The sequence below is a fragment of the Saimiri boliviensis genome, chromosome 1 (genome assembly GCF_048565385.1).
Source record: "Saimiri boliviensis isolate mSaiBol1 chromosome 1, mSaiBol1.pri, whole genome shotgun sequence".
Lineage (NCBI taxonomy): Eukaryota > Metazoa > Chordata > Mammalia > Primates > Cebidae > Saimiri > Saimiri boliviensis.
Genome location: NC_133449.1, coordinates 284,597,563 through 284,612,511, shown reverse-complemented (window position 1 = coordinate 284,612,511; position 14,949 = coordinate 284,597,563). Strand labels below are relative to the sequence as shown.

At 43.9% G+C, this 14,949-nt stretch overlaps 1 protein-coding gene and 1 pseudogene across 1 annotated transcript in view; one reads left to right on the top strand and one right to left on the bottom strand.

Annotated features, from left to right (window-relative positions):
- Positions 1-14,949, bottom strand: part of MYO10 (myosin X) — a 285,836-nt gene that overhangs the window by 252,653 nt on the left and 18,234 nt on the right. The window lies entirely within an intron of this gene.
- Positions 1,239-2,063, top strand: LOC101042568 (small ribosomal subunit protein eS1-like; annotated as a pseudogene).

Here is a 14,949-nt window from a genome sequence, read left to right as displayed (position 1 = left end):
GAAAAGACTGGAAGAAAAGTCCCCAGTGATCACCAAGTCATTCGATCAACAGGTCACTGGAGGCTGCATTTTCTTTTAGTGATTTATTGAAAAAAGAAAAAAATACATATTACACAAAAGGATAATTTCATCCATCCTGACTGAAAGGAGCCCAAGCACTCAATAGCTGAAAGGATGATGCAGACAATATTAAAAAATATTTTTCATTACAGTATTTATATAAGGAGACATATACTTCCTCTTTAGAGAAACAACCCACAGAATACATAACTCAGTGTGGGAAAAGGGCAAGCAAAGTATATTTATGGTTTGGTTTTTAAATGTAACCATCATAGAAAACATGGGAAATCTAGGCTTTGGCACTTCCAGAAAGTAACTGCTGAGAAGGAAATGAGGGTGGGTAAGGGATATATTCACATGATTTCCTTTTTCTGAGCTTTAAACTTTACTTGAAAATGTAATATAAAAATTTATCTTTACCTCTCTTTTATTAAAAAAGCAAAACATCTGATGATTACTTAAAACTAAGTCAAACATGGCCAGGCACGGTGGCTCATGCCTGTAACCCCAGCACTTTGGAAGGACAAGGTGGGGCGGCTCACTTGAGGTCAGGAGTTTGAGACCATCCTCTCCAACATGGCAAAACCCTGTCTCTACTAAAAATACAAACATTAACTGGGTGTGGTGGCGCATGTCTATAATTCCAGCTACTCAGGAGGTTGAGGCATGAGAATCTCTTGAACCCAGAAGACAAGGCCTGCAGTGAGCCAAGACTGTACCACTGCACTCTAGCCTGGGTGACAGAGTGAGACTCTGTCTCAAAAAAATAAAATAAAATAGGCTGGGCATGGTGGCTCATACCTGTAATCCCAGCACTTTGGGAGGCCAAGACGGACAGATCACTTGAGGTCAGGAGTTCAAGAGCAGCCTGAAAACATAGTGAAACCTAGTCTCTACTAAAAATATAAAAATTAGCTGGCCACAGTGGCGTATGCCTGTAATCCCAGCTACCTGGGAGGCTGAGGCAAGAGAATCACTTGAACCCAGGAGGTAGAGGTTACAGGGAGCCAAGATCATGCCACTGCACTGTGGCCTGAGCAACAAAGCAAAACTCCATCTCAAAAAAAGAGTAAAATAAGATAAAATAATTTGTTAGGTAAACAAATTAAAAACAGAGGTAGAAAGTGGGGCCTCTGGGAAACATGCCCGGACACTAATAAAAATAGATCCAGCCCTTTTGGCTCTCTGAGCAGCACCATGGCGGTTGGCAAGAACAAGCGCCTTACGAAAGGCGGCAAAAAGGGAGCCAAGAAGTGGTTGATCCATTTTCTAAGAAAGGTCGGTATGATGTGAAAGTGCCCGCTATGTTCAACATACGAAATATGGAAAGACGCTAGTCGCCAGGACCCAAGGAACCAACATTGCATCTGATGGCCTCAAGGGCCGAGTGTTTGAAGTTAGTCTTGCTGATCTGCAGAATGATGAAGTTGCATTTAGGAAATTCAAGCTCATGACTGAAGATGTTCAGGGCAAAAACTGCCTGACTAACTTCCATGGCATGGATCTTACCCGTGACAAAATGTGTTCCATGGTCAAAAAATGGCAGACAACGATTGAAGCTCATGTTGATGTCAAGACTACCGATGGTTACTTGCTTCGTCTGTTCTGTGTTGGTTTTACTAAAAAACGCAACAATCAAATACGGAAGACCTCTTATGCTCAGCACCAACAGGTCCGCCAAATCCGGAAGAAGATGATGGAAATCATGACCCAAGAGGTGCAGACAAATGACTTGAAAGAAGTGGTCAATAAATTGATTCCAGACAGCATTGGAAAAGACATAGAAAAGGCTTGCCAATCTATTTATCCTCTCCATGATGTCTTCGTTAGAAAAGTAAAAATGCTGAAGAAGCCCAAGTTTGAATTGGGAAAACTTATGGAGCTTCATGGTGAAGGCAGTAGTTCTGGAAAAGCCACTGGAGATGAGACAGGTGCTAAAGTTGAACGAGCTGATGGGTATGAACCACCAGTCCAAGAATCTGTTTAAAGTTCAGACTTACAGTAGTGGCAAATAAAAAGTTATTTGTGGAAAAAAAAAACAAAAACAAAAAAAACATAGATCCATTGTAATCTCTTTAAATATGGGCCTTCTTACCGATGGTAATCAATATAAATATGGAAACATACATATTATATACAGATAGATAAAGATATGATAAATAAGGATATAACCGTATTTGTTACAATGTGTTTTATACACATTTGCTCATATAAAACACAGCCAACACTGGAGCAGGATTCAGTTGCAAGAAGGAATGAAGCACTGATGCATGCTACAGTACAGATGAATCTTAAAGACATCATGCCCAGTGAAAGAAGCCAGACACAAAAGGTCACCTATTCTGTGACTACATTTATATGAAATATCCAGAACAGATAATTCCATAGAGACAGAAAGCAAATTGGAGGTTGCCGGGAGTTGGGGCGAGGGGAGAATACGGAGTGACTGCTGACCAGGCTCTATGGCTTGGACACTGTATTAGTCCATTTTCATACTGCTATGAAGAAATACTCAAGACTGGGTCATTTATAAAGAAAAAGAGGGTTCATGAACTCACAGATCCACATGGGTGGAGAGGCCTCCCAACTATGGCGGAAGGTGAAGGAGGTACAGAGGCATGTCTTACATGGCAGCAGTCAAGAGAGAGCGTGTGCAGGGAAACTGCCCTTTATAAAACCATCACATCTTGTGAGACTTATTCACTATCACTATCGCGAGAACAGCACAGGAAAAACCTGCCCCCCATGATTCAGTTCCCTCCCACTGGGTTCCTCCATGACACACGGGGATTATGGGAGCTATAATTCAAGATGAGGTTTGGGTTGGGACACAGCCAAACCATGTGAGACATGGTTTGTCTGGCTCTACCAAGTTGCATGTTGACATCTGATCCCCAGCGTTGGAGGCAGGCCTGGTGGGAGATGTTCATGATCATGGGGGCAGATCCCTCATGAATAGCTTGGTGCCATTCTTATAGGAATGAGTGAGTTCTCACTCTTAGTTCCTATGAGAACTGGTTGTTGAAAAGAGGCTGGCATTCTCCCCTCTCTGCTGATTCCTCTCTCACCATGTGATCTGCACATGGAGACCCCCTTTGCCTTTTGTTCTGAGTGGAAGCTTCCTGAGGCGTCACTAGAAGCAGATACTGGTGCCATGCTTCTTGTACAGCCTGCAGAACCATGGCCAAACAGATCTCTTTTTCTTATAAATTACTCAGCCTCAGGTATTCCTTTAGAGTAACACAAATGGGCTAAGACAATGGGTATGGGTTTTACTTGGGGGTTTCAAAATTGTTCTGCAATGAGACAGAGGTGACAGTTGCAGAACAACGTAGACGCACTGACTACTACTGAATTGTAAACTTGGAAATGGTTAATTTTGTTATGTGAATCTCACCTTAAGATATATTTTTTTAAAAAAATCAGAGCTGAAAATCTTGAAACAATTCAGTTCATCCCCCACTGCCGCCGCCCCACCGTTTACATCCAAGAAATCTCAGTTGAGTCCAGAAAGACTGACTTTCCCAAGTTTGCACGGCTGACAAATGACCAGGTCAGAGATCCACCCAAGTCTTCTGCCCTTTATCCCACAGTGTGACATCTACAAAACGGGAATCTAATTTGTTCTTCATATAGTTGGAAGGACCACGTGAAAATATCTATAACAATGTCCTACGCTAAAGGGGCTCTCAAATATTTTATTATAATCAGCAAAAACTAGTAATAAAAACTGATACTACCTAACGGTTTTTCAGTACTCACTAGGTATCCATAATTCCTCTAAGCATTTTTAATGCATTCATTATTTCATTTCCTAATGACCCTGTGGGATAGGTACAGTTAAGATTAGACCATATTACAAAAGGGAGCCTGGGGCACAGCATGGGGATGTGGCTTTCCCAAGGTCAGTGCAGTGTTCAAACCCAGATACTGTGGTTCTAGAACCTTCCCATTTATGCTACACTCTGTGGGAGGCAGTCTGTGGGAAGTCACTCAGTCATTAAACACATGCCAGAGTTTATGAACAAGGATCTTAGTGTGACATCCAGTCCTCCAAACCTCACATCTCTGGGGGGAAAAAAAAGACATTAAATAAACATGTAAACGTTTAAAATAGAAAAGAAAAAAAACAAAACAAAAAACTTTTCTCCCCTTCAAGAGACAAGATTATCCAATTTCTACCCCTGCGTGATCCATAAAGAATGGGCCAGGCCAGGAGGATCACTTGAGGCCAGGCGTGTGAGACCAGCCTGGGCAACATAGCAAGAACCCATTTAAAAAAAAAAAAAAAGTAACTTAATTTAAAAAGACTAACAGGGATCTACGAGGATCCATCAAGAAAACACAAAAATCTAACCTACATACCATTCTCTCAAAACTGCTTCACAATCAATATTTTTTGATATTGAACCTGAACCAACCCAAAGGGAACAAGCCAGCACTCGCCTCCTTTGCCCCAAAGTTACACAGCAGCACTTCTTCACCATGTAAAGCAAACTTCTCCAACCTGCAGCCAAGCACGGCTTTGAATGCAGCCCAACACAAATTTGTACATTTTCTTAAAACATTATGAGATTTCTGCTGGGCACTGTGGCTCACACCTCTAATCCCAGCACTTTGGGAAGCTGAGGCGGGCGGATCACTTGAGCTCAGGAGTTCAAGATCAGGCTGGCCAATATGGTGAGACCTCATCTCTACAAAAAACACAAAAACTTGCTAGGCATTGTGGTGTTATCCCAGCTACCTGGGTAACTGAGGCTGGAGGATCGCTTGAACCCAGAAAGTCAAGAATGAGGTGTGCAGAGATGGCACCACTGCACTCCAGCCTGGGTAACTGAGTGAGATCCTGTCTTAAACCACCACCAACAACAACAACAAAAATGGGCTGGGCACGGTGGCTCACACCTATAATCCCAGCACTTTAGGAGGCTGAGGTGGGTGGATCACCTGAGGTCAGAAGTTCAAGACCAGCCTGACCAACATGGCTGTCTCTACTAAAAATACAAAAATGAGCCGGTCGTGGTGGTGGGCACCTGTAATTCCAGCTACTTGGGAGGCTGAGGCAGGAGAATCACTTGAACCCAGGAGGCAGAGGTTGCAGTGAACCGAGATCATGCCATTGCACGCCATCCTGGGCAACAAGAGGGAAACTCCATCTCAAAAAAACAAATTTTTTTTTGAGTGTTTTTGTTTTAAAAGTTCATCAGCCATCTTATCATTAGTGTTAGTGTATTTTATGTGTGACTCAATACAGTTCTTCTTCCAACGTGGCCCAGAGAAGCCAGAAGATTGGACACCTCTGATCTAAAGACTTGAAGCCCCAGCCAAGTTTTGTTTGGCCCACTTGGTAAAAACCAAAACATTTTATGTTCTTGTCCACATTTTGCAGATTGGAACATTTCACAGAAATCTACGTTTCTTCTGATCTCTCTTTAACAACGAAAAGGCCTGATAACACTGAGTCCTCATTCTTCCATGTGTGTGATCCCCGGTGAGCCACAGTCCCTACCAACTCCCCGAGGGCACAGGACCGAGCTCTGCGCCCACATCTTCCCCACCTGCGGCCCCCAATTTGTAGCCCTTTTACACTGTGCCTTACAGAGTCTGGGTCTCCATACTGGTTTTGAAAAATGCATTATTTGGTACATAATGCCTCCATTCAGAGTAAGCTTTGGAAGGGAAGTTTCAGTTATTTAATGGGCTTGTCAAGCAGTGATCTTAATTAAACTTGGCTCAAATCAAAAGGAAAATGAGTACATTTTTAGGCCAGTGTTGGGTATACTATATTGAATCATACCTTAATTCTGACCAAATGGCAGACTAAACCCCTTTTAAACAGTCTGTATTTTAGCCACCCAAGTGAGTTGAGTATTCTATTTATAGCTGCCAAGGGTACAACTTCCAGACTCCCTTCACCTACCACCCTGCCCCCACTTCTCCCCCTCTCTCTCATGCACACACACACACACACACACACACATACCATGGTACCTCCCTGAGATCGAATTTCAGCCTCCAGACTTTTTCTCTTAGTTTAGCTTGGGATGATTCCTAAACTACAGGCATGCCTTCTGGCTACCTGCCAACTGAATACCAGAAGGCAGGGATATTCTGTTTATTCCTTAAAAAAAAAGAAAAGAAAAGAAAGAAAAGAAAAGCCAATGCTATCTTCCCTTTGGTTTTAATAAAGTTCACCAAAAAAGGAGCTTCCATTTCTCTCAATGCTTCCCTCCTTTTGTGACTGACAGCGAACACAAACATGAACCATTTCTTTCTCCCCAGTTATAAAACAAATCCTTTTCTCACTTCCAAGATTAGGTTATAGAGGGGAAAAAAATTATATTTGGCATTTAAAGGTGCTAAAAACTCACCAAAGTAAAAGATACAAGCCGCTATCAAAATTCTCTTAACACTCTTGTCAGTTCATTTTTTAAAAAATCAAATCTTGAGTAACAGTCCAGTCTTCTTCAGCAATAAAGCACAGAGACATATACTTGGTAATGCTGGAAAGAATCCAGGCCTTTAGGGTATGAATTGCATGCAAACATTTCAAACTACAATTTTCTCCTTCTCCTTGTATGTGTATGGCTGTCTGAAACTCAAGGCTGAATGATTAATTTCGAGTTTGACCCTGGTATCACGTAATTTCCTTCTTCTCAAGTTTGTGAATAAAGTCATCTTTTGCAAAATTGTATCTGCAGGGTGGCTAGTTGGGCTGAAGCAAGATGAAGAAAGACATCCCTGGGACCCCAGGACAGCAGCAAGCCACAGGCTGTGGAGGTGGCCAGTGCCCGGCGTGCCAACGCTGGGCAGCAGCCAAAGCAAGCATAGGTGTGTGATGTGGGGTTTGGGTGTGGCTAGGAGCCAATATCTTGCGTCAGAACGAGACAGACAAGTGAGAACCAGGGTACACAGGTCGGTACTTAAGTTCAGAAATAAGGCCAGCAAAAATCTGGGATGCAGGTACAACAGGCCAGGCAAAGGCTAGGCCATCGTGGAGCAAGGGTGGGAGGAGGTTAGGATTCAGTTGGTCAAGACAAAAAGGCAAGACGGACAGAGAGCCAGAGGCACGAGGAGGAGGAATGACCTGGATCGCGTGGGATACTGCGCTCAGTACCTTTTATGGGATTTCAGTTAAGACAAGAAACAACACAACACACCAAACGTGGGCTCCTCCCTGGAAACAGACGCCTGAAGACACCAACTTCAGTGGTGGGATGGGAAAAACAAAGGAACAGGAGCAAGTCTCTCCAATCTTGACCTAATGATGAAGACCTTAATGTGCCAGCAGGTACTGCAAGCTGGGCCACAGGTGCCTACGGGAAGCTGGGTAGGGACCCAGGTGTTTCATAGGCAGTGTGGGTGGGCTGGCTGAGCGCCCACCACCAGAGCCAGCTCTGCTGATCCCAACAGCTGGCCGTGCCGCCTCCCTTCACTGCCACTCCACGTGATTCCAGCCTGTGACAGTCTTCCTAAGGAGCCTGAGGAGCCTCTGCTGGAATACTCCAAGAAGCCCGCAGGCCCGTTCTTACAAGAACCTAACACCCATTATCAGTATCAGACAGCAGTCATCGGGAGAACAAATCAATATGGTCCTTAACCATCACCTCACCGGGATCTGTGATCTCTGACGACACCTACGTGGCCCACCTATGCCACTGTTCATCCTGCAGACCTGTTCTTTCTGCTGAGTCTACTACTTTTGTTTTGTCTATCTGTAAATACTAAGTTTCTAACCCCAGATACGTCTTTGCTACATTCAAGGGAGTCCTAGACAAAACATGCCTTCCACTGGGTACCTAAGACATGAAAAGAACCTTGAGATTTAATCACTGCCTAGTGTGGGATCATACCGCACTATAAAAAGTCCAAATATTTTATAAAGGCACTGCCAGTCCTTGGAACTGGCAAGCCACCTGGCTGTGAGAACAGCGTTAAGTTCTTGCGACATCAACCTGGAAGAGAAGAAATGAACACACGGGCTCTGGGGAGGCAAACCAACTTGGGATCCCATCTGGCTGTGGGACTTTGTAAGGGTGTCACTTTCACGGCTGATTAGAAATTAATGTTGTAATAAGCATGCATCACAAGATTAAAAGTATAACTTTAGATAAATGCAAATTTCCCAGAAACGCCAAAGCCACCAACGGCAAAGGACAAAGGCTTTGGATTCATGAACAAGCTCTTCAAAAGCTGGGCAAGTGACTTCTTCCTATCTTTGGGTTAAGATTCTACGTACGAAACGAAGAAGAAAAGTAGAAGATCGCTAACGGCCAACTGCAAAATGATATTGATCAGAGAAATAAAATCCAACAACCAGGCCCCCTTACACTGAACTAAGGTGCACAGCACAAGACAAAAAGAGTACTTGGAAAAGTCAAAGTCCCACAGGGGAACACCAGTGGGTTCCAAGCCACGGGGAGTTCATCTCTATCTGAGATTAGCAGCAGTTGCTAAGATGCAGAGGGTTCAGTGAGATCCTGGATATCTGTGTAGAAAGGGCTCAGCATGGCAAATAGCACCAAAAAAGTGCCTCACAGATATCCTCTGTGATTATCGCTGTTATTTTTAAAGGTTTATAGATCATTCTGAGGGACCCTCCAAGGTGCATCAGTCAATCAGCTGTACTTCCTTGGGGTCCTCCGCATCCCGCTCTATAGCATCATGGTCTCAGTAATGGCAGGGGGTGGGAACCCTCCTAGCTGGCAGTACAACCACAGCAATGGGAGGCCAATCAGAGGTCCCGTGGCAGAGGTGAATCACACTGAAGTCCGTCAACAGTGGTCTTCAACAAGCAGTCATCTCTAATGCAAAGAAATCACTCGCCACTGGCCGGGCACAGTAGGTCATGTCTACCATCCCAGCACTTTGGGAGGCCAAGGCAGGCAGATCCCCTGAGTTCAGGAATTTGAGACCAGCCTGACCAACATGGTAAAACCCCGCCTCTACTAAAAAAAAAAACAAAAACAAAAACAAAAAAACAAAAAAAATTAGCCGGGCATGGTGGTGCACGTCTGTAGTCCCAGGTACTCAGGAGGCTGAGGCAGGAGAATCACTTGAACCCAGGAGGTACAGGTTGCAGTGAGATCACACCACTGCACTCCTGTCCAGGCAAAAGAGCAAGACTCCATCTCAAAAAAATAATAATAATAATTAGGTGTGGTTGCAGGCACCTGTGGTCCCAGCTACTCAGGAGGCTGAGGCATGAGAATTGCTTGAACCCAGGAGGCAGAGGTTGCAGTGAGCTGAAATTGTGCCACTGCACTCCAGTCTGAATGACAGAGTGAGACTCTTACCTCAAAAAGAAAAAAAAAAAAAAAAAATCACTCACCATACATTTCTTATTAATCTGAATTAACAGAGCTGGTGAGTAAATATTCAAGGCATGCTGCTTACCAGTTGAATCACTCAGTCCCCTGAGTGTTAAGCCTCAGCCTCGGTAAAGATGTCAATGCCGAAGCCTCATTACTGGCCCATGAAGCCCAGATTTCCACCACGAACCATCTCCAGAGACCTTCATTCCGCCACGTCAGGGTCAGGTAATGCTCAGCAAATTATCCACTTAGTAAATTCATTTCACCGTCCACAGATAAGGGTGCAGACTCTTGTTCTAACAAATTAAATATCCCATTTGGAGTCCTGAGGAGTCTTTTTAAGTTTTTCCCAATCAACAAAAAAAGCACACATGACACGAAACCTCCTCTAGAAAGATGGCTTCTTTTCAGCTTCTTCCAATGTGAAAAAGCCATGAAGTCAGGAAAAATCGGATTACATGAAATGACTTTCTTTTTTTCTCCTCCTGCTAGGAATGGAAAACAGGAGACTCCTAAATCACAGATTAAATCCAGGAACTTCAAGAGGATCCAATTTCATTACCCTCCTGCCTGAAGATCTGATGAGTGCAGGAAGGGTGTGAACCTACAAGCAGCCTTCCATTTATTTTCAGCAAATAAAAAAGTTTTGCCTGCTGATTCAAATGCCCTCACCAAGCTTTTAGAGTGATTCATTACTGTGGCTGGCAAGAAAACAGTAGGCTTGGTGAAAATTAAGAAGACAACCACATGCTTACTCATCAAAGTTGGGAGAAATGGAAAAGAAAAAAAGGTATGAATTGGTTTGTAAAAAAATTGGTTGAAATTCACGTACCTCATTGAGGGAGGCCGTCTCTTGCATTATCAGGGTTGGTAACCTGAAGGTTTGGTAATTAACTGAAATAACCAGATGACAGGAACAGGTCCAAAGAATATAGTGTGGCTTGCTAATATCAGCCCCTTCTATCTTTCTTCCATCTCAGAAATATACATATCGGGTCCATATTGTCTTTTCCTTCATTTCTTAGGATCAGTGGAAACTCAAAATTGAGAAGGTCTGGAAATAAAAATGGCTTAATATCTCCACTATTCACCAATACTGCAGAAATCAATGTTGGAATAAATAAAACAAACACATAGCGATAGATCTAGATGTATAACCAAGTTATGTTAAATATAATGAAGGTATTAAAATTAATAAAAATCAGATTAATGCATCATTCACACACGGCCCAAAGAGTATACTGTGGCAATTAGGAGTAATGACTTTACTTAGAAAACACAGAATACTAAAATAAAATACAAAAGAGGGGATTCTTATAGGTCAATGTTTATATCAGGGTTTCTTAGCTTTAACACTATTGACATATTAGACTGGATTGATCTTCGCTGTGGGGGTGCCCTGTGCAGTCGAGGGTGTTTAGCAGTATTCTTGGCTTCTACCCACTAGACACCAGTAGTAACAACCAAAAATGTCTCCCTATACTGCTAAATGTTCCCAGGGATGGAAGAATGCCCCCAGCTGAGAACTACCATTCTATATAAAACAGTAACTATAGCAGGGCATGGTGGCTCACACCTGTATTCCCAGCACTTTGGGAGGCTGAGATAGGAGGAGAGGATCACTGGAACCCAGGAGTTCGAGACCAGCCAAGGCAACATAGGGAGACGCATCCCTACAAAAAAAAGAAAAAACTAGATGGACATGGTGGCACACCTCTATAGTCTCAGTTACTCAGAAGGCTGAGTGGGGAGAATCTCTTGAGCCTGGGAGGTCGAGGCTATAGTGGGCTGTGACTGTACCACTGCATCCCAGCCTAGGCAACAGAGCAAGACCTGTGTCCAAAAAAAAGCAACTCTAACCTAATGATAGACCTACCCCTTGGTAGCTTCCAGGCTACCTACTTTACAACAAAGAATATTTCTGCTGATCCAACTATGCCAGCCATTTTCTTTTTAAACTACAAAATCTGTATTGCATAGGAATAAAAAATATTAGCAGCTACCAAGTAGCCCCACCTTCACTGAATTACAGCCTTCAAAAGCCGTTTTCAGTGTAAACCATCCATTACCTTTTAAAGCAGGCGTCCCCAAACTTTTTACTCAGGGGGCCAGTTCACTGTCCCTCAGACCTTTGGAGGGCCACCACATACTGTGCTCCTCTCACTGACCACCAATGAAAGAGGTGCCCCTTCCTGAAGTGCAGCGGGGGTTGGATAAATGGCCTCAGGGGGCCGTATGCGGCCCGCGGGCTGTAGTTTGGGGACGCCTGTTTCAAAGTCTCACATTACTAGAAGGAGGGTCAATTTCCAAAATGGTCTCTTAAAATTTTTATCAATAAACTCAAAAGAAACAGCACATTTTAGGCAAGGAAGATCTGAACAGTTCAAAAGCCCAAAGCTGTGACTGGACAGCTACATGTCACTTCCATCTACAAGGCAGACAGAAGCATCAGCTCAGTGGATTATAAGCAAGATTTACAAACCGCATATGGATTCCAAAACAAACACACTTTCCCTCAACACTGCTTCAGAGGAAGCCAGAGTTTACCAGAAATAGACAAAAGTCCAAAAAATAACTGATGAAATTCATTGTGGCCTTGGCATTCCACACAGATGCTCCCTGGAAACACAAAATTTCACTGAAACTATTTTTCTTTTTTTTCTTTTGAGACTGAGTTTCGCTCTCGTTGCCCAGGCTGTAAAGCAATGATGTGATCTCGGCTCATGGCAACCTCTGGCTCCCGGGTTCAAGCGATTATCCTGCCTCAGCCTCCTAAAGCTGGAATTACAGGCAGGCGCCACCACACGCAGCTAATTTTGTATTTTTAGTAGACACAGGGTTTCTCCATGTTGATCAGGCTGGTCTCGAACTCGTGACCTCAGGAGATACAGCCACCTCAGCCTCCTACAGGCGTGAGCCACCACGTCTGGCCCACTGACACTATTTTTTGAGTCCTCACTCTAAACAGGGATCACTTACTTGTGCCGATCACTAGGGAGGAGTGTGCAGTTGCTGTCCTCACAAAAATAAGCAGAAGGTCTATGTTTCCGCTTTGTTTGGCTATAGGAAAATTTCTATTCCTTGTTCCAGTCACCGGCAAAAATTAGCTAACGCCTTTTGGACTTGTATTACCTGACTTCGCTCTGCTCTGCATGGAGAAGCAAATGTGCATTCTTGAAGATTTCCACACAAAGTCGACCCTTCCAACTTCAAAAACCTACCAGAATGGCCAGGCATGATAGCTCACGCCTGTAATCCCAGCACTTTGGGAAGCCAAGGCGGTCAGATCACCAGAGGTCAGGAGTTTGAGACCAGACTGGCCAACATGGTGCAACCCTGTCTCTACTAAAAAGACAAAAATTAGCTGGGCATGGTGACAGACACCTATATTTCCAGCTACTCAGGAGGCTGAGGCAGGACACTGTCTTGAACCCAGGATATAGAGGTCGCAGTGGCTGAGATCATGCCACTGCATTCCAGCCTGGGCAACAGACCAAGATTCCATCTCAAAAAACCCACCAGAACCACTGCCTTTCCCTCCAAATGAGTTCATGGAGCTAGAGTTCTCTGGGCTTATATCCTGATTCTATCCCTTCTCAGCTGTGGGAACTTGGGCAGACCACTTGCCTTCTCTGAGACTCATACGTAAAATAAAGATGCAAACAGTACAATCACTTAGGACTACTGGGCAGATTAAATGAATGAATACATGTAAAAAAAACTCAGCACAGTCCCAGCCCATGGTAAGTGTCCAATAAACTTTTACAAGTTAAATAAATAAACGTGCAAGCTGGGTGCAGTGGCTCATACCTGTAATCCCAGCACTTTGGGAGGCTGAGGCAGGTGGATCACTTGAGGTCAGGAGTTCGAGACCAGCCTGGCCAACATGATGAAACCCCGTTTCTACTAAAAGTACAAAAATTAGCCAAGCATGGGGGCGGGCACCTGTAATCCCAGCTACTTGGGAGGCTGAGGCAGGAGAAAGAATCGTTGAACCCCTGAGGCAGAGAACCCGGAAACCACGATGACAACTGCAGTGACTGAGATGGCACCCCTGCACTCCAGCCTGAGGAACAGAGTGAGACTGTCTTCAAAAAAAAGGTGTTTTTTTTTTTTTTTTTAATTTAAAAAACGGTAATTTTGTCCCATACTAGGTTACGATAAAGACAGGATTTAATACCTTTTAAAACACCCTTACAAAATTCTGCTTTTCATGAGGTAATACCTAGTCAACTTCATCAACCGTTTCATAATGAGGCAGAAGAAAACGCTCACATGGGCCTTTGATTCTTCTGAGGGTATCTGATTTCACTGTTTCATATGCATATGTCAACTCTAAAGATTCCGTTAGGGATCTGCTGGAGGTCTAAGAGCCAAAGGGGATTGTAAGAGACTCTAACAACCTAAGTTACGTTTCTGACGCCATCATTTGACGATGGATCTTAAGTAAAGTAATTCTCACTTAGGTGGTTCAGAGTAAAAGGAATCTGCTTGAAATCTCCAAGCTAACAGGAAAATAAACTTACATTCCTGTTAAGGGCCCTCTGAACTCTTTAAAAGAAATTTTCCCATTTCAGAAGATACTTTCTTTTTTTTTCTTTTTTTGGAGATGTAGTCTCACTCTGTTGCCAGGCTGGAGTGCAATGGCGCCATCTCGGCTCACTGAAACCTCCGCCTCCCGGGTTCAAGCAATTCTCCTGCCCCAGCTTCCCAAGTAGCTGGGACTACAGGCATGAGCCACCACGCCTGGCTAATTTTTGTATTTTTAGTAGAGACGGGCTTCACCATGTTGGTCAGGATAATCTCGATCTCTTGACCTCATGATTCACCCGCCTTGGCCTCCCAAAGAGCTGGGATTACAGGCGTGAGCCACCATGCCTGGCCTCAGAAGACACTTTCATTGTACTTAAAAGTCTTGGCTTACATCAGAGAAACCCCCTTTCTACTCGGTCCTGCAGAGACACTGATCAGGGCTCACAGGAATATCCTGTTGCATTTTTGTTTGGCGTCCTTAGAAGTCTTGGCTACTGGGAGCTTCCGTGTCCATTTACTCACCCGGCTATTGACCCCGGGCCATAACCGACGAGGGCTGTTGCATCCAAAGCATTAAATGAGCTCAAGCCCAACAGCCAGCTGTCAAGAGTCACTTTACTCCACCAAGTTTCTGCCACAGGTAAAGAGGCCTGGAAAGGGAATCTGCTCATTGGTACCACGATAAGCAAGCAGGCAAATACACCAGATCTGACCAAATCTACCTTATATAATTGAATAAACAAAGTTATAAATTTTAAAAATTCCTGGGCAACAGCCCTTGAATCTACTATAGGAAGCATACAAGGAGAATCATGAGAATTTGAGCTCTGAACAGCCATGAGACAACAATCGAGTCACTTATTATGTAAGTATCAAAACTGTTAGTCTCAGAATGATAACAGGTGTTAGCAGCAGGCATGAACAGTGTTTCTGGGCTGGACGCAGTGGCTCACATCTGTAATCCCAACACTTTGGGAGGCTGAGGTGGGAGGATCACCTGAGGTCAGGAGTCAAGACCAGCCTGCAGAAACCCCGTCTCTAC